The 20,757-nt window shown below is 44.1% G+C and overlaps 1 protein-coding gene across 3 annotated transcripts in view; it reads left to right on the top strand.

The window, feature by feature from the left end:
• ACSL6 (acyl-CoA synthetase long chain family member 6) overlaps positions 1–20,757 on the top strand; it is a 410,748-nt gene that overhangs the window by 350,229 nt on the left and 39,762 nt on the right. The window lies entirely within an intron of this gene.

Here is a 20,757-nt window from a genome sequence, read left to right as displayed (position 1 = left end):
CAACCTGTCCCGTGGGCCCTCAGGGCCTCGATACTCCCGGGCCACCGCCTGTGTGAGCCACTGGAGCTGCGCCGCCAGATAGTACCACTCAAAGTCGGGGGCTGCCAGGCCCCCCTCCGCTCGCGGCCTCCGCAACGTGGCCAACGCCACCCGTCGTCGACCCGACCCCAAATGAACCCCGTCGAAAGAGCCCGTAAGCGCGCAAAATATGACGCCGGGATCCATATAGGAAGTGTGCGGAAAAAATAAAGAAGGCGTGGCAGCGCCACCATTTTCAGCAACGCCACCCTCCCGGCACATGAGAGTGGGAGTGTACTCCAAAATTCCATACTACCCCGTAGTCCCCGAAGCGCCCTCCAACAAATCTGCCTGGGTATGATAAATGTTAACCCCCAGGTAGCGCAAGCAGCTGCTCTCCCATCGGATATGTCCCGCCGTCCGCGGTGTCCCGCCGCCCCGCGACAATGGGAACAGACACGTCTTACCCCAATTGACCTTCAGGCCGGACATGCGGCCGAACTCCTTCAACAGCGCGGTCGCGCCCCGTAACGCATCAGTCGCATCCCTCAAAAAACAACAGCAGGTCATCTGCATAGAGGGAGATGTAGTGGGTGTCCCCCCTCAGGGAGACTCCGGAATAAGCACCCCCCTGTCGGGCGTGAGCGGCCAGCGGTTCCACAGCCAGCGCAAACAACAAGGGGGAGAGGGAACAGCCCTGCCTCGTTCCCCTCCGCACGTGGTAGGAAGCCGAGATATTAGTCCCCGTCTTCACCCGGGCCGTGGCCCCGCTATACAACAAGGCGGTCCAACGGACAAAGTCCTCCCCTAAGCCGAATTCCCGCAACACTCGGTACAAATACGGCCACTCCACACTATCGAAGGCCTTTTCTAGGTCGACCGACAGTGTGCAGGCCTCCGGGTATTCGTCCCGGTCCAGCTCCATCACTCCTCCAAACGCCCACATGATATATAGACCAGCAAAGGCCCTTAAGGCATAACAATCACCATTCCCAGTTAAATGCAAAATACATATTCACAAATAATAGGATTGTATAATAGCCCTCAAGAGAAGTACTCCATGATAAAAGCATATAACTGAAGGAACATTTGCAGCAATAATCAATAAGACATGAGCAACCGATTAACCATATCAGAAACACCAATCTTAAGGACACCTAATAAAACAACCGTAACCCCCCACCCTCCTAAACATACCCCCACTTCGGCATGTCTCCCAGAGCAATTATTGTAACAGCATCAGAATAGGGCACGATGATTCGCTAAACAGATCTCAGTGGATAAACAGCAAGGGACACCACTGTGCCGGTAATAGATATAATTAACCGTATGAGCGGCACACTCAACTAGGTGCAAAAGCTATATAGCAGTACACATCAAGGCGAACCAGCCGGGGTACTTGACTCAAAGGTCACATCTAACTCCTCCTCCGGGGCTTTCAGTAACATCACCAGCGCCTCCAAGCCCTTGCAGGCTCTAAAGCTTTGTCGCTGTTCGCTGTACGAGCCAACTGCAATCCAACTGTGCCCTCGCATTCTGCCCATCTAAGGAGGTCAGCTCTCCATCTCTGAACGCTGGGGCCCCGTCTACACTTCCAATGCGCTGTTATGTCTTCTTTGGCCAGAAGGAGACCCAAGTCCAAGAATTTGCTAGTATTCTTGGTCTTGGATGTGTGGGGGAACCAATGGAGCAAGCAAGCAAGGTTTCTAATTCCCTTTCAGTAATATTACACAATAGGGAGACCACCTCCTCCTAATACGTCCCCAGTTGGGGCAGTCCCACAGCATATGGAGGAAATCCCCGCCCTCTGTGTTGCATCGCGGACACCGCGCTGTATCCATATCAAAGTATGCATAATTAATGCATACCGGGGCGAGATATGTACCCCTCCCCGTGAAGCTGATGATGGTGATCCCCCATCCCTGTGAATTTCAATGAATTATTCTGCTGTATTGTAAGTAATCTGATTCCACTGTAACCCTCAATTGATTCTGCGAATTTGTACCTTCATGTCGAGACTGTTTAATAAAAAGATTTACAAAAAAAAAAAGTCTGCATAATTTCTGCGGTGAGGTACGCCCTGTGTAGTATGAAAAAGTGCACCAGCTGGAAACGGGTATTTCTAGTACTTTTCTATGCTCTTTCCACCAATTCAGCCCACACCTTCTCTGGTATCTCTTTGCCTAAGTCCCCCTCCCATTTCTGTTGCAGCTCCCGCATCGGAGTCAACGCCTTGCGCGTCATAAGTCTATACAAGCAAGTGACTGCCTTATAGTTCCCTGCCGCCATTACAACCTACTGACATGCCATGGAAGTCTGCGGTTCCGACAACCCTTCCCTCCAGCGCTTTTGGATGGCCGAGTTCAGGGCCGAATGAAGCAGAAAATCCCCACAGGGAAGGTCATACCTATCCTGCAGCGCAGTAAAGGGCAGGAGGGCGTTATCTTCATATTAATCCCCTAAAATATGGAGACCCTTCTCTCCCCATCCAGCCAACCTAGACCAGTCACCACCATGCGGGAGTACCTCACACATGGCTAAAGGATTCTCCGGGGCATAAGGATGTCCAATCCGCGCCCTCCGCTGACTCCTATTCCAGCAAAGCCGAAACGTCCTTAGCTCATCAGTGAGCGCCTGAAGCTGCAATGTCTGCTGTAGGATAATACAGGACAGTGCCTGACTTGACACCCGCCCTCCATCCCGCTCAGTCGGGCCCAGAAACTCCAGCGCCACTGCTTGAGTAAGCCACTGCAATTGGGCTGCCAGATAGTAGATAGATAGATAGTATGTATCAAAATCAGGGACCGCCAGCCCTCCATGGGCTTTCGGCCTCATTAGCGTTTTCAGTGCCACCCACCGCCTGCCAGTCGCCCAAAGAAAACTTCTGATCAGTGATTGTAGTTGTTTAAAAAAAAAAAAAGAAAAGAAAAATCAACGCTGGTATCCATACTGGGAGAGTCCAAAAATAATACAATAACCGAGGGAGAGCCACCATTTTAAGGAGGGCCACTTGGCCCGCCACTGAGAGAGGCAGGGTCCCCCAGAATTCCAGGCTGCCCCGGAGACTCCGAATAGCTCTACCCACATTACCTTCCAACAGATCAGCCGGCTTATGATAAATGTGGGTCCCAAGATTCGGCAAACATCTATACTCCCATTGCACTCCATCAGTGTACAACTGCCCCCCATCTAGTGGGAATAGACAGGACTTTACCCAATTCACCTTAGTCCCGAAACTGCTTCAAGATTCCGAAGCAAACCCTTTGCTCCATCAAGGGCATCGGTTGTGTTTGCCAGAAACATAAGCAGGTCATCAGCATAAATTGCAATGTATTGATTAGAGCCCCTCACATTAAGCCCCGAATAGCATCGCCCCAACCGGGCCTGAGCCGCTAGAGGTTCTATGGCCAATGCAAACAACAGAGGAGAGAGCGGACAACCGTGTCGCATCCCACGGCTCACGCCTCCGAAATCAGACCACCCGTCTTGACCCGAGCAGTTGAAGACTTATATAACAACGCCGTCCAAGCCACAAAAGCTTTGCCCACCCGAAGCTACTCAGAACTTGAAACAGGTAGGGCCATTCCAGACTGACAAATACTTTTTCTATGTCAACTGAGAAAATGGCAGCAGGTGCCAACGGATAGTGTCAGCTTCCAAGATATGCAGTAGGCGTTGCACATTGATAGCAGTGTTCCGTGTAGGACTGAACCCCGTCTGGTCTTTGTGCACTAATTGCACCATATATGGGAGCAATCTAGTCGCCAGGATCCGACTCGCTATTTTAAAATCAGTGGTGAGAATAGATAGTCGGCGATAAGCAATCCTGTCCGAAGGTGACTTCCCTGGTTTCAGCAACGGTAAAATGATGGCTTCACAAGTAGAGGCAGGGAGCACACCCGCAATTTTCGCCTCATTGTAAAGAGCTACTAATTTAGGAGCCATGAGATCAATATAGGTCAAATAAAATTCGATCGGCAGGCCATCGGCCCCGGGTGTCCTATTCCTCACCATATGCTTTATCGCTCCCCTAACCTCGCCTAACGTGATAACCTGACCTAAAAGGCCAGCCTGTGATGTATCAAGGTGTGGGAGATCAGCTGCAGCCAAAAACTCCCCAAGGATGTCATCATTCAGCGGCACCCTGCTCCGAAAGAGGTCCTTATAATAGGCAAAAAACTGATCATTAATCCCCCGCTGGGTATAAGTAAGTTCCCCCGCCGGGCAATAATGTCTTACGCACCACCGCCATATTGGCAACACAGTGCCCCTCACCACAACCTTAAAGGCATCCCACTCCACTGCAGTCGTGTATGCTGTGCCCGTACTCGAGGAAGTACTGAGTAATGCCAGCCCCCACCATCTCCCAAAAGACGTGATCCTAGAGGTGCCCTGGGTTCAAGCGCCAAGTTGGTATCATGGGGCGCGCCTGGGACCAATGTAATCTGAGGAGCAGTGGATTATGATCTGACACTGTCCTAGTGAGGTATTCAGTATGTTGAACTACCGCATGTTTATCCGGGGAACACAGTATCGCATCTAGCCTTACATGGAGCTCGTGTAGCGCTGAAAAAAAAGAATAATCACGCTCCCCGGGTGTAGTGCCTGCCAATTGTCAACCAATCCACATCTCGGAGCCAGCCCTCCAAGTAATTGATCATGCTATCACCTTCGACTCCCTCCGGGAGCCCCGACACGCGGATGTTGTTCCGATGATTGCGCCCTTCAGCATCCTCAGCCCTCTTTTCCAGCGTCTGAACCCTACGGGTGATATCCCCCATCTGCGCTGTGAGCGACTGCTGCACCGGCTCCATGCTCTCCATGGATGCCTCCATCTGCTTCACCCGCTCAGAGAGTTGAGTATGCTCCACGTAGAGAAGACCCAGGCTCACCGCTGCATTCTCAATGTCCTGGTGAAGAGAGCCTTTAGTATGTTATCGCCTGCAGAATCTGGGCCAACTGTTGTTGAACTAGATTGTTCGCCGGGCGCTCAGGGGAATCTAGCCTCCTTCTTTCCGATGCAGAGTCATCCGGGTCGTAGGCAGTCCCCGTCTGCCTGCCCTTTGGTTTCCCCATATCTCCAAGGAGTGTAGCGGCTCCAACCAGTCACCAAGGGGAAGCAGCGGCCGCTCTCTCGACTCAAGCGTGGATGGCTAATTCACTGCGGGAGGCTGGAGCCCAGACGTACCCGCAGTCAGCACAACTCACCTCCAGAAAGTCCAACTGACACTCAGTTGGACGCAAAATCCAAGAGCTCCCCGCCCCAGTTCGCGTGCTCACAGGTCGGGGGTCCCAGCTTCCAAGGAACTCAGGCATACATTAGGGCGCAGGATCTCAATGAAAAACGGTGCCAGGCACAGGACGCTCATCCCCAGGAAGTTCAGCTGTGCTTGTCAGGCCAAGACACACGGTAATGCCATCAGACCAGGTACTGCCCTTTAGCGAGAGGCCCTCATACAGCTGCCAGGGCCGGGGGTGGAATATCTAACAGCGCCCTGCCGATCCAACAGCGCTCGCTGCGGCGGTCAAAAAAATAGCGGTGATCCCCTCAGTGATCAGCCCGATCTACAGCAGGCACCTTGCGGGCTAAAATTCCAGGGGAGACCCCCTCCCCGGCAACCCCCAGTGCAGCAATGACCCGGCGGCAACTCAGGCAATTAATCAGAGTCCTCCTCCAAAGTCCCGCAGCTGCCCGTGGATCCTCGCGTCTGGTCATGCGATCAGTCCGGGCTCCTCACCGGCGGTCCTCACCTCCAGTTGTGGAACACGGCAGTCCACCCCTCACGGACAGTGGCAGGCAGTTAGAAGCCGTAGGCGACGAGATTCACCCCGTAATCACCTCTGTATTTACATCACAGGAGCGATCAGCACCATCTTGCGGGCTCCGGGCCGGCTCTTCCTCCCGGCCAGTGCGGCTCCCCAGGCATGCAGATCAGACACAAATCAGCGCAAGGGTTCCCAGTCGTGGTGGGGTCGGTTTCATGCCCCCATATTAGAGGCAGCGGCGTTGAAATTCAGGATATTGAGCTGGGCCGGCGCAGATCTCCAAGCTCACGCGACCGGCGCCATCGGCTCCTTAGCCACGCCCCCAAGCATACCCTGTCTGATGTAACCCTTAGTGTCACACTTAGTGTTACTCCACCCGGCATGGCTGTACCCCCTATCCAGCCCTCAAGCCCCATAGTAACCCCCATCACTGTACAGGACCATGCATGCAAAAGGAAAAGAGGTGCTACCAAACCCTCTCCAGCTAATAACGTCAAAAGATCTAGAAAGGCAAAATTATCCTCTTTAACCTCAGACACTCAAAATCAGCCAAGTGCTGTCCCATTAATGCCAATGCCTCCAACTTGGAACCAATTGTGTGATAACATTTCTTCACTATTAGCACCAATTATCGATCATATTGAATCAATTGAAAACGTGATTAAAGAGTCAGCACTTAAAAAGCCACCACACCTTCGATAGAACAGGTTGAGTCTCCCATTCCTCCAAGTGGAACTAAACCCACGGATATACGTGTCTTAGGTGTGCCAACTTTTAAACCAGACCATCATCTTCTGAGTCAACCTGCCATAGTCGGGCAAGGAACTCTAGCTGCACCTGCACCTACACCATATCCCCAGTTTTCAGGTATACAACCGTATTCAACCACTGTCACCAGGCCCCTAACTGTCCCTGAGGGAGACACAGCTAGTTATAGTGCTTAACGGGAATCGAGGCATGTGGGTGCACCTTTAAGATTGGATGGCATTTCCTTCTATGAACGGAAAGAGCGTGTTGGATCGAGACTGGACCTCCCGCTAGCTGCTTGTCCTTTTGTGATAATTCTGGCTAACACCCCTGAACTTCAAACTACTCATATGGAAACTACTGAACAGTTGATTCTTGAAGGACGTCACTAGATCAATAGACACACAGATGCCTGCATTGGAGGCCAAATTAATATCCTTATAGCGAGATGGGTGCCCTGGGTGGGAAACTCTGAAAAATCATTTAGGGGGGACTGCTTTGTTTTAACTTTCAAACTACCCTCCATGGCCTGGAATGTACTTAATTTACTGCCTAAATCCCCTACACTAACACCCCAGATATTTGTTTTGCCATTAGGTTTTGTCTATAAACCAGCAATCCAACCGCCAGGGTCTAGGGCAGAGGTCTTCAAACTTTTTTACTCTGAGCCCCCCCTAAGCAAAATGTTTTGAGGTCGGGCCCCCCTCCAAAACTTTATGACCAGGATTGAGGGAGCGGGAGGGACAGAGCTGCGTACAAGGAGCAGGGCTTATGAGATGATTTCAGGAATATTTTTTCTATAGCTTATGAATTGCACCAAATATGAGACTTATAAAACAGCAAAAGCATCAAACAAAAACTGATATCCCAAACAAACTGCTCCACATAATTGGGGTGTTGTGAGCCCATCACACTCTTTGACTCCGATGCAACTATACCTGCTGCACTAATGATAACTGCAGTCTTGAGTATCAGGCTATCTCCTTTGCCTTTTTTACCTCTTCCGCTCCAGGATGGATCATCACCTCTGTCCTAATGCTTGAGGGGACAATAAGCTCTGATGCCCCCTTTTTTTTTAAAGGTAGACAGTCATAATTGTGATGCCGTGGCCCCCCCCCCCCCCAAATCCCTGGGCCCTAGTCCTGCTGCATCTGCTCCTTTATGATAACCAGCAGTGGCCACTTACACACTTGGCAGCAGTACCAGCGTCACTAATGAATGTACTTTAAAAAAAAAACGAAAACACTTATATTGTCCCCTTCTTTGGGGTATCTCTCTGAAGAAGGGGTCTCTGGCCATTTGTAAACATAAAAATGAGTCCGCATACAGTGCTCCTTATTCTGGGACTTCTCTTTGACAATATCTATGAATCGCGCTCCTTTCCTCTGTCTTCTAGTTCATTACTGTGAGGCCCCAGGGATCGAGAAGATTACTGACTTTGAGATGCCTCTGCCTGAAATCGAAGTGTGGGTGGTAATGCAGAAAGTTAAAGAAGAAACCATGGAATTATGAGTTTCTGCAGCAGTAGCAGCGTTTTCCACATAATTAACAGTGTACTGCATTTGCTACATAATCTGCAGATTTCAACAAAAGAATCTTGATTCTAGCTCAAACGGAACAAAAGTTACTTAAAGCGTGACAAAGTGTTCCGGAGCAGTGGAAGGCCCTTTGCAAAGATTGACTGGTAATCTTGTAGTTACTTACTGCTGTATTTGGGTGCTACACTGGTGCTAATGAGGTGAAATATTTTCCCTGACAGCGTTACCGTGAGTTAAAATGACAAAATGATGAAGTAATTGTAACCACAAAATGTGGCGCATTGTGCCGCATAATTTACCTTTTCTTACTGCATAATGTAGTCAAACTTGCCGCATAATGTTGTCCTCTTCTGCTGAATAATTCCAGTGGATCTGCTTAAAGCTTTATGGTGGCAAAGATCTATTCTTTTTAAGATGTAATGTAAAGGAGTTATCAGCTGGGATCTGGAACAGTGGAGACACTTACAAAAATGTCTGCATTAGATACAGTTTGATTACTTATCACTAAAAAGTATGTTTTGTAAGAACTTGTTTTATCTCAATCACTGCATCCTTTTGCAGCGGCCTAGCTTAGAGTATGTAAATACTGTTTTAAAATAATGACATATTCACAGTGCTTTCTGCCACAGGCTGGGACCTTATAGCACTAGAAACAGGGCCATTGGAATCATGCGGCAGGAGCAGGCCAAATTATGCAGCATGGATGACTAAATTCTGCAGCAAGCAAAGGCGAATTATGCTACATATTTTGTGATAGCATTACTGCACTATTTTGTTATTTTTACACTTGTTAACATTGTCCTGGCCTTTATTGCCCCTCATAAGTACCACATTAACACCCAATATATAGAAATAAGCAACAGAAAGGTGACCAGTCAACCTTTAGAAAGGGCCTTCCACTGTAAGGTAACATGTGTTGCTGCATTTTTTAATCTGCAAATCATGCAGCAGACGATAGATAATGTGGCAAATGCAGCAAAACCATAACTATGCGCTGTGAGTGCAGGGTGAGCGTGAAAGTGAAGGGTGAGAATGAGGAGTGAGTTGTCTGAATGCAGGGTGAATTCCCAGACACTTCAAGTTAATCAGCATGTTATTGACGGGGCGTAGGGTTTCAGATATAAGTTAAACTATTGCTATTATGGAATTAATCAGGGAAATCGAGGGTGAAGGAAATAAATAATGTGCTGATCCTGCAGCAAACTTCCAGTCTTATGATTAGGGTTGACAGCTCATTATTTTGATGTTGCAGATGGTACAAAAGTAAACAGTCACCTAAAGCCCTATTTTCAGCTCTTATCTGTGCGTACTTCGAAAAGCAAATATAAAGCACTTTTAAATGTGTTCTAGGGCTGCCTGAATGTTTCATGACTGAAAATAAAAGGAACAGACAAAGTCAAATTACAAATGAGTACATACATTTTTATTTAAGACCCTATTTAGTGTCAAAGCAAGGTCTTTGCAGGCTCTTTAAACATACATGGCTGGCATTTTTTCTATTGGCAACCCTTTTTTATATTCCTTTTCATAAATGCATTTTCACACTACAGCAATAAATTTACAATACAAATGTAAGGAGGAGGCAGAGTCAGGGCCCAGGGGGTACTGGAAAAAGAATAAAACTAAGCCTTGGTAACCAGCTTCCAAAGGTATGCAAATGGTCTTTAAAGACCTGTGAAAAACTCTGGCATGCTGGAGTCTTAATAAGACTCCAGACACTGCCCAGCCGAGCTCCCAGCAGCACACCCACTGACCTCTGGCCCCACGGCTCTCTGAGGGCTTCGGAGAAAATGAAGACAGCCTGGAAATGCAACAAATAAACATCGCTGCACTTCCAGGCGTCTTCATTTACATGTCCTTGCAGAGGCCTTTGCGCCCCCCTGGGAACCCATCCACGCCCCCCAGGGGGGAGCGCCCCACAGTTTGAAGACCTGTGGTCTAGGGGGTCTAAGGACTTTGTTACCGTCCCTCACCAAAGGTATAATCAAACCCAGACAATACTAGGAATCACCTTCATACCAACTAGTAATCACTTTACTGCATTGACAGATCTAGAAGCCTGTGATTGACTTACAACAGCGGAGGAAACTTCCAACACAGTAATCAGAAGAGCATTTGAGGGGAGAGGGTCTATAACCCAATACCTAGAGAGTAATGACTGGTTCTCAACCATCACATGGAATGTTGCAGGTCTTGGCCAAAAACTGACAGACCACGAATGGATCAAGTATATTGCTTCCTTTGACTTCATCAGCCGTCAAGAAACTTGGGAAATAGGCCCTATTCACATAAACGGTTACCGTTCGTTCTAGACTCCGGCTATTGCATCAAACTCTGGCCGAGCAAGGGGCGGCATCCTGACGCTTATAAATAAATACCCTAAGACTTGAAGTTTTATCTTCCCATAATGATTCTCCATACTACAACATATTAGATCTTAAAGGCCCAGGCGGTAGCACTGTATTTGTTATAAATTATTATAACAACTTTGGTGGGGAGATGTATAAGATTGTAGATGTACTCGAAGGGAAAATTAATAGCTTACTTAATAACCATAGGAATGTGCCTAGTGTTTTGTGGGTGGGGGACTTTAAAGTGCACAGTTGTCACTTTTCTTCAAACATGACATGTGGTCTAACGTACGAGAATAGAGAAGGTACCCCCATTCTTCACAATATCGCTATGGTGATACATTTAATAGATTTATCACTAGAGATCTATAAATTATGAATACCTCTTCTGAGATCACAGGTCAGCTTCAAAAGACCTTTGGCTCCACCACCAATGGCTCTACCATTGATTTTGTAATCGTGTCAGCATCCTTTAAAGGTACATTTAGAGATATTAAAACCAATTTCTCAGGCTTTAGTCATCATGCGGACATGTCGTGCCAATGATATTCGGAAGGGATTGCTGTCAATCAAACTAAATACATAACCCCCACTATAGCAAGGAAAAATGGGATCGTACTGAAGTGGGGGAATATAAATAAGGAAGAGCTGATCCCCAGGTTGTAGCAACCAGACAAAATGAAATTATGAATTGCGTTAATATACATAGTGAACCCGAGGGATTAGTAACAGCCTTTGAGATAATCCTGGAAGAGGTTAGAAATAACATAACAAATGAGACAGCTCCAAATTCTGATAGACTTCTTTATCGAAAAGTCCGAACTATGGTGCCCAGTGCTTACTAACGTTTTTAATGCAATAGCTATTACTGGCCCACCAGAGTCATGGCAGAAGTCTTTTTTAATACCTTTTTACAAAAAGGCCGCTAAATCTGACCCTAAGAACTATAGGCCCATTTCGCTATTGGATAGTACTGCGAAACTTATGGACAGAGTCCTATTGAATAGACTGGAGGAATGGGCCTCTGTAAATAAGGTCCTGATTCCGTCTCAATATGGCTTTAGGAAGGGTAAGGGCACCCAGGACCAATGTTTAAATCTGAGCCTGTTAGTTGCTAAATATACCCAAGTAAAAAAAGGCAAGCTCTACCTAGCCTTTATGGACCTATCGGCAGACTTCGATAGTGTCACACACTGCCATCTATGGAGCATTATGAAGGAGATGGGTGTTGACGAAGCAATCATCTTCTTCATTAGACAACCATATTTGAGGGCTGCGCCCTACGTCCGCTATGGGAACCCGCGAGAGTGTACGAGATGCTTTCCCATCACTAGAGGGGTGCGTCATGGGTGCGTCCTCGCTCCTTTTTTGTTTTCCTTATACACGAATGGAGTAGAGGCTCCCCTTATGGCTTCGACCCTGGATGTTCCATCTACTAATAAAGCCCGCATACCAATATTTCTCTGTGCAGATGATGCAGTTTTAATTGCACACATGGGTAAAGCACTATAGAGCCCGATAGTCATATGTCTATTTTATGGAAAAATTGGACCTTAAAACGAACAAGGCTAAGTCCTTTATCCTAGTTACAGGTCAGAGAGTTAAGAAACCCCTAACTTTCCATATTGCAGGCTGATAAATCGCACAGACGGACACGTTATCCTATCTAGGGGTAACATTTGATAGGTTGGCCACGTGGTCTCCAATGGTGAACAACAGAGGGTTGATGTTGGAAAAAAGTAACAATGCTATACTTTCTCTTACAAAAAAACTAGGATCGAAACAGATACTGTAACAAACGTATACAGGGCAAAATCAGTTTCATTAGCTTCTTATGGGGCTGGAGTTTGGGGCCATGGTGGGTCTCCCTTATAGTTTTTCAAATTTTAACTGCCATCTTGAACTGGATGACCCCTACATACCTGATCAGATAGGTGTGGCACCAATCCTTTTGTAGCACTCTTTATGGTGAAGGGCATCCATTAATTTGCCAAAACAGTTTATCACGGATTTCCTCACATTAGAACATGTAGAGAGGAGTCTTTGGATTATGTATATAAAAAAGATTTTAATTGCCCTGGGGATGGGAATGTTATTTGAAACACCGATTAAATGTTTGAGTATATCAAGAAAAACTATAAAAACTCACTTTCTATCCCTGATGGGTGAAATAAGGCAAAAAAAATAATAGTAGCAAATATACGGTCCAGGTTTATCTTGATGGACAGCAGCTCTTAGTGGGACAACTGACTTACCTGTCGATTGGTAAAAAAAACCCCGCCACAGATTTATTGTAACAGGGTTTCGATTAAATCCTATCCCATGTATGCTGTGTTTTCTATCAGATACTTTTTATCATGCTGTCCTTGTGGTGGTGTATCGCCCCAATCTGACTTGCAAATTTTTTACTTTTGTAAATTTTACATTGAGCATCGTAAAAGATTTTTACTTCCATCTATGCGCCAGCATAAAATTAAACAATGTCGCCGGGTTTGTTCTTTCTAAGAATGTTGTCTGACCATCTGGTCTGTTACTGTGTTGTGTCTTTTTTATGTCTTTCCCTAAAAAACAGAAAATTGTATAATTGCCTAAAATTATTTATTGTGTCTTTTTATGCTGCTTTTATTTATTTGTTTTAAAAAAGGATTCTTCTTTGTAATCAGATATTTTTAGAATGTGTATTTAATGCTGTATAGTGAACTTTTATGATTGGTATGAATACTGATCGAATAAAGTGAATTTGAATTTTCCTACAGTCCTATCACTATGTAAATGTTGGAGCAAAGGGCAGAGTGTTGAACACAATGTGTTCCTTGTTTTTTCTTGAATTGCATTTATAAGATTGGTATATGGTAGAGTACATTGAGAACAACATTAGCATAGCAGTTGACACCATTACTATTTTCCAACTGGTAACCTACAACATCACACACACTAATTTTCCACGTTTTTCTTCTTAAAGTTTTGTGTGTGTAGTTTTATACAGCATGAACTTGACCTGACGGTATCAGAGCACTTTATAGGAGCACCAGTTGCATTACAGACTGACATTTATTTTTAGGCATGGGTAGATTAAGTGATATGGCCAGAATCCCATGATGTTTGAGCCTTCCTGTCAGACTTGAACCTGGTTCCCCAGCTTAAAAGTCAGCCGATCTAGCCATTTAACCACATTCTTCTTTGTCCTTTTCCTTCTGTTGTGGAACATCCGGCAATGGTTTTGTAAGCTTCCGGTTAGGCCAAATTATCTGTTTCTCATAAATTGGATGCTGTCCTAAATGAGGAGTGTATAGACTTCTTAACCGATTGTGCTCTCTTGACACAACTTGCATCAGCACAACTTCCTTAACATTAAAATCAATCAAAAACAAACCAGACAATGTTTTGACTTGCGACAATGCTACATATGACATTTATTCTTTAAATACAGTACTTCCAATATTAATAAAAGCAGCTTCTACACTTAGACCTTGAGATTTTTGGCTAGTTACAGCATATGCTAGAGACAATGTGCACTGCTGCGCGGCGCACATATAAGTCTTTAACAAATAAAAAATGTACACTACATCAGCCAATCTGCTTCACACCATCAATTTGATAACATTTTATTGCCAAATATTCAACCTCATCTCTATTTGGAAAATTAATTAAATCAATAACTTTTCCCATTGCACCATTTACTAACCCTTCTTCAACATTTAAATTACACCGCAAAATTACTTGACAGTTTTTGCACACATTTAAACACTTTACTAATCCTGCAGTTCTCGATACACACTTCTCCAAAGAATCCAATTTTGCTTGTAGTTTTGAAGTTAGTAGTATTGTTACTCCCTGGTGTTCCATTTCATGGATAGCTGTAATTTCCAAAATATCTTCTTTCTCCAGTTTCAGGAATTGTATGTTAAAGTTGGAGTACTCTTCAAGTGTATAGATTAAACAGACTATGGATTTGCCTTTTTCAATGAAATTGCACATTAGTTGTGCTACTGTGTTCTCAGAGGAAAATACTTTCTTAATAAGTAGACTTTCCATAGCACATTTCCCCTCTCTTGTCAGAATTCCTACTCTAATGTCTTTCGGGATAGGTCCATATTCCACATCAGATGCATATTCTTCACAAGTTCTTTGTATTAAAAGTTTAACCAAATATTTACATTGCCCATACTTCTCAAAGAATTTCTTGTTTCATTATGGAATGTCTTGAAAACCAGTTGTTCTTTTACGGGGATGAGTTGCAGTAGGTCACCATAGAGAATTAAATGCTATCCTCCAAAGAGCGCATGATACTCTGTTTTTAAAATCTGCTGCATTTTTAAGTGTATGAACGCAAGCATTAAGTCTGAAACCATGCTCACCTCGATTAAAAGCTTCAGTTTCTTCAATACTCTCGACACGTTATGACAATCTTCACCAGATATCTTCTGGTATTCCAGTTTATTGTCATGTATAACAGGTAACATAAGTAGTCAATATATAGTAATTCCTTTAACGGTGTATGCAGCTAATCCAGTTGGTGCAGTTACTACGCATGATAAATTATATTTTGTAGTCCTGCAGATAAGCAGTGAGAACTTTCATTAGAAAGCTTTTCCCAGGGCCAGTTTAACAACTGATGTATAGTAGTATTGGCTTAAACGAAGAGCATTCACATTATTCCTTCTCATGCCGAAATCCATGCTGTATTTTATAATTTACTTCGATATAAATTTCTTTTTGTTCGTCGTTCAGTTGTGCTACTAAGAGTTCAAATTCAACACTTTCCTCTCTTGCTGGTTGCATTGCAATCTCCATCTCATTCGTAATTATAGCTGCTTAATTTTGAATAACTGGTTGTCCAAGAAGATCTTGATTCAGTGGTCCAGAACTCTGGTTCTTTGTGTACTCAATCTTATCTTTCAACATTTGCAAGTAGTTTGAAAATACTGGACACTGAATGCTGTCTCTTAAAGCATTAAAAGAATCTATACAGCAGTCGTAGTCTCCAAGTAGTTCTGATTCAGCACGCCAAGGCTTGAACAGTTGCAGACGTGCCGAATAGAAAAACTTTTGTCTGCAGTTTAGCAACTCAGTTTTCTGGAATTGATTACATTTCCTTTTGTGTGTCTCACCAATCAACCATTGCATCCAACTACAGCATATTTCCCTTCTTCTATGTGTTCAGTTACATTGTTTTTGTGTCTGTAATGTTGATGTACTTCATAAATGCACAGGTTTCCTAGGTGTGGACTCCGTCTTTGATAGTATGTATCCAATATATTTGATTTCACAATATCTGTGCTTTCCAGATCAAGCTCTTTTAGATACTGAATTTTCAGAAAAGACTTCAACACTCTATTTAGAATGCTTGCAAGTCTAGACTTACCCAAACAATTCCCCTTGACTTTGAGAACAAACTAGCTGAGCTCAACCGATCCAAGCATTCATAGGATCCTATCTCTCTGTGGGAAAATATTTTCAAGCTGAAGCTATACAATTTCTTATTAAGGCTTTCTTTTGCAGAAATCTCTTCCTACATCTCTTTCATCTCTGCCTTATATAGGAAGTCACATTGTGAACAACAGCGATAGTTATCTGCAACAAACTGTATATCCCTGTTTGCATTCCACATTTTTAGAATGACAGGATTGTAGTCATTAATAAACTTCAAGGCCTCTTTTCTTCTCAGATTGTATGTGTTTTGGGGTGATTTATGTGTCAATGTATGTCTGACTGCAGATAAAAAGCTGTTTACTTTTCCTTCTCAAATGACTGGTTGAGGGAATCCAAAATGACACCCTGTGTAAAATGTTCCTTTGCATCTATATTTTCAACTACAGTACTTGCCGCATCTATGAGTTTGAAACTGCAAAACCTTTTTTCTTGGGCCTTTCTCACCATTGTTTTGTGGGATGGCGCATGTTACATGCTGTTCAATGAAACACAGGACAGAGTCATCATTGTCTGTTCCAAATTTTGGTGCATCTTTTATCCATAACAGCATGTGACTATGTGGGGCATCTCTTGCTTGGTACTCTTTACGCCAAAATAAATCAGTTGTTTCACCAAGAGGCGATTTAGTTGTGTTGCAGATAAAAGACATCATGGCTTGAAACCGGTGGTTAAAATATCTGCAACCATTTGCAGGATTCAAGGAACAAGGATCTCCAGCTGTCTTCACTTTGATTTGATGTCCTTTATGTTTGAGTTTAATTCTCGGAAACATTCAAGCAGGTCATCCCATGCATACTCAGCACAACTGAGTGTTACAAACCAAGTACATGCACCTAGGTTTCTCAACATGCATTTGAGCTCACCATGACAACTATACCAATACTCGTTGGTGCCATGTTGGCACACCATCTGCCATGTTGGCACACCATCAAATGAATGAAGTTGTATTCCAGGTTTCCGTCTTTTCCTTGAACTTTCTCAGCAAATTACCTTGCTGATAGATTTTGTAGATTCACTCCTGTCTTTAGAATGTGATTTAGTGCATAAGATAGTCCAGACAAGTCACTCTCAAACAATAGTTGGTGTATATATAGTTTATACACTGGCAAAATCTAGGGTCCTGTGAATATAGTCGAGTTTATCTGTACTCGGCTGCTGGTATTTGTACAGGCCGGTCATCATACCTACCACTTACTCCAGTGGGAAACAGATGTGGAAAACAGCATTATTCTAAAATGTTTTGTTCTTGGTAGGGACACCATTGACTAGAAAAATAAGTGGTTCTTCAGAACCTCTCTTCACCCCTATAGTTTTAATATTCTGCTTGAAATTTAATGGTAAGTACACAACTCTGCCTTTAAGACCTTTCTGAAGTTCTGTTGGAGGCAATGTTCCTGTTTTAGGTTCCATACAAAATATAGTTTGGAAAGGATGTATACAGTGTATAAGAACTGATTCATAAACATTTAAATCTCAAAGTTCTTATGGAACTGAAACTAATTCTAACTTTTTATGTACTGCTCTAGCTGGCATTTTATTATCCTCTAACTTATAATAACAGTACTTACATATAATTTGCCATGTGCTCCAATGAAACCGTTCTTCTACAAATAAATATACAGCAAACTCTTGCCACTTATCACTGTTTTCCAGTTCAGTTATTGATAATACAGCTACATTATAAGTTTGGCTTTTGTAGTGAATGCATTGACAACAGATACAAACACAGTTTGGTTTCTCAGAAGAAACGGTGTTAAACTTCCTAATCTCTTCTGTAAAGTTATCTACAGTAATATCTCTCCTGTTCCTCTATACCTGTACATAACAGCTCCTCATTTTCCCTACACTCCTGCTCTGGACAAAAGAAACAAAACTGAACATCTTCATAAACATTTTCTACATCCTAAACATAGGGCAGGAGTTTTAACATAGTAAAGCTTCCTTACTAAAGTTAATAATTTAAAGTGGTGAACAGCTAACATTCTGAAGTGATGAAAGCTGCTTTGACACACTTTCTTTCATAGACATGCTAGTGAATGTCCCTGTAAATGTGTATACTTCCTTACTTTGCATGAATCTAATCCTTGCAAAATCCCAATTTTCTGTTTCCAATTTTTGCATGGAAAGATACACAGGTAACTCTCAATATAGCAATTGATTCCTGCTGAACACTGCAAATAATGCTACTGTTCTATTTATATACAGGGGCCTGTGTACGCCTTCCCTCTTTCTCTTCAGCTATTACTTCCTCTACATTCTTAAGTACCATCACGTCTTTTTGAATAGAACTACCATCCTTCATCCCATAACATCGTCCAGATTCTTCAACTCCATGCTCTAATGTGTTCTCTTAGAAGTAGCTTTCCTTATTAAAGAAAGGATAAGTACTAGAAGTATGCCTCCATTTTCAACTGAAAATTTTACAAAAGTTACTTCTATTGACAACTTTTCTTTTGGCTTCTGTCCCTTATAGGCAACACTATTTTATCCAGTGTCCTCATTCTGTATACAATCAAAATAAATAGCTTCCCCTTGAAAGCAAAGGCCTTATTGACTACAATCTCAACAGGTTCCTTTTGTAGGACTGCTTCTCTTCCCCTTTTATACTTCTTCATAGTTCTTATCAGATTCTCAATTACTCTACCACAGAATATTCTAACTTTTATTTCCTTAAACTGCTTCTGTCTTCTGGTTAAACTCTCTGCTTTAATGTACGATATTTCACACTTCATGTCGTACTTTTTCTCCTTTCTTGGTTGGTGTGAAACTGAGATTTGTATTTACTTGATTTCACTGGATTTCCAGTTTTCCCAATACTATTTTAAGAGATGTCTTTGTTCTCTCACCAGAAGATGTTTACTCTTTCACTACTTTCTCCGCATTTTTCCCCTTTCGTGTCTCACTTGTAAGGAGATTGTATTCCTACTTCTGTTTCTTCTCTCAGTTTTTGACAGCATTGTAACTGTCTGTGCTTAAGTAGAAATTGATGCCTGGAAAGAAAAAAAATAATTACATTTAGCTTTTCATTACGTACATATTTGAAGTATTTAACCACCAACATAAGCAGTTGTTTATTATATTATAACTAACCATACCCTATTTATTTCCATGTTTATGTCTTTGTGTCTCTGTGTGTGTCAGCGTATGGATTAGACACTCCCTGGGTATACTACCATATCCATTACTGTGTTTCTCTGTATCTACCCATGTTTAAAGGACTTTGTGAGTGGCTTGCCTGGTATATGATGTCCACTAATGTAAGTGGGCACCTTGCTTCAGTCCAGACAAACCTTATGGTGATTTAAGAGGTCTTAGACAACCTTAAAAAGCTCTCTAAGTGGTAGCTGTGGAAAGCAGCCTTCAGGCTTAGTCCAGAAGGAGTGTAAAGCAGCTTGTTTTACCAGAATGCAATATTATAGTATAGATTAATTGAAAAGAACCACACCAAGTATTTATAAAAATATGTATTTATTATATAATACTCTCTAGAATGTTCAAGTATCTCCAACATGGAGATAAACACAATGCGCACAATACTTTAGCAAAGAAACACAGTAAATAGTATGAAATACACAGTGGCCCCAGGGGGGGACCAAACCATATACTAAGAAAGTGGTATAAGAACCACGACTCAGATCAAGACAGTGTCGAGAGGATGTAGAATTGCTGGGGTCCCACAAAACCACACAAGGCAAGTAGATAGGGACCCCACGGAAAGCGTGTGCAGTGTGGGAACACGACCACGGGCTCTGTTCAAGTCTATGTGCACGTCACAGTTGGATTTTTAAAGATTAAGGACCCTTCCCAGTGGACCCTGAAGAAACCTCGTGGAAGACAGAAGGTTGGAGAGCCACCCCACCCGTGGATACCCTAGTACCCACGTTATCTACACCAGAGAAGCCGGGTGCATACGTGTGAAGTGGTGTCGGAAACTGCCATCGAACCCAATGGAGGAGTGCAGGAAAGTGCCGCTGCTGGAAGAGGAGAAAGTGTCCGTGGGAATCCAAACATGGATTCTTGAAGAGGAGTACCTGAAAGCAGAGGGGACAGAGTGTATGTCACTCTAGAGTGACCAGGAGACTTGCAAGACGAATGCCTTCCGATGTCGGGTGCTTCTGGGAAGATGACGATGACCTTGACTCTGCAGCTGCGAGGAGCAGGCGACGCTGAGGATGACCAAGACCCGAATACGAGCTGTCCCACAAAGGATGTCGAGTGCTGAGGTGTCGGTGTCCAGCGGGAGCACCAACAAGCCTTGGCAAATGCAGCCCACGCAGGAAGTCAAGCAAGTGCAAAGTTGGGACCAGCAAGGTCCAGGGGACTCACCACAAGCAGAGGAGTCAGGGCAGGCCCCAAGCAATCAGGGGAGCCCACAGGAAACAAAGGTGACCCTCAAATGGACCCACTGGTCGGAGGCACTTCAGTCGCGAGAGGACAGCGAGCAGCTCACCAAAGGAGCAGGCCACGGTGCCTACGAGGCGGTGTGGCTGAAGATCTTGGTGGAAGAAGTTGCTGGAGGTTGGGGCTACTTGGAGCCTAATGCACTTGCAAAAAAACGCGGTGTACAGGGGTTCGGTTATTGCAGGCCCCACGAGGGATACTGGCCTCAAACTCGGTGAGAAGAAAGCTCAGGCCTCAAGGGACGTAGGAAACCACCACCTGTGTTGTTGAACCATTTGGAGTCCTCAGGAGCTCAGGATCAGCAGGCCGTTCAGCAGTGTTGAGGTGTCTGTGTATGCAGGGTAGTGACTCCTTTGCTTCAAGGGATATTCCTTCAATTGTCTTTGATGCTCCACAGGTGCTGCACGGATCCTGTATGGTGCACAGACGATGCAGCAGACTGCAACGGAGACAAAGTCATGTCCAAACGAAGTCCAGAGTGGCCAGACGGCAGAAGTGTAGTG

This window comes from Triturus cristatus, chromosome 7 (genome assembly GCF_964204655.1).
Source record: "Triturus cristatus chromosome 7, aTriCri1.1, whole genome shotgun sequence".
NCBI classification, from domain to species: Eukaryota; Metazoa; Chordata; class Amphibia; order Caudata; family Salamandridae; genus Triturus; species Triturus cristatus.
This window is presented reverse-complemented; position numbering and strand designations above follow the sequence as displayed.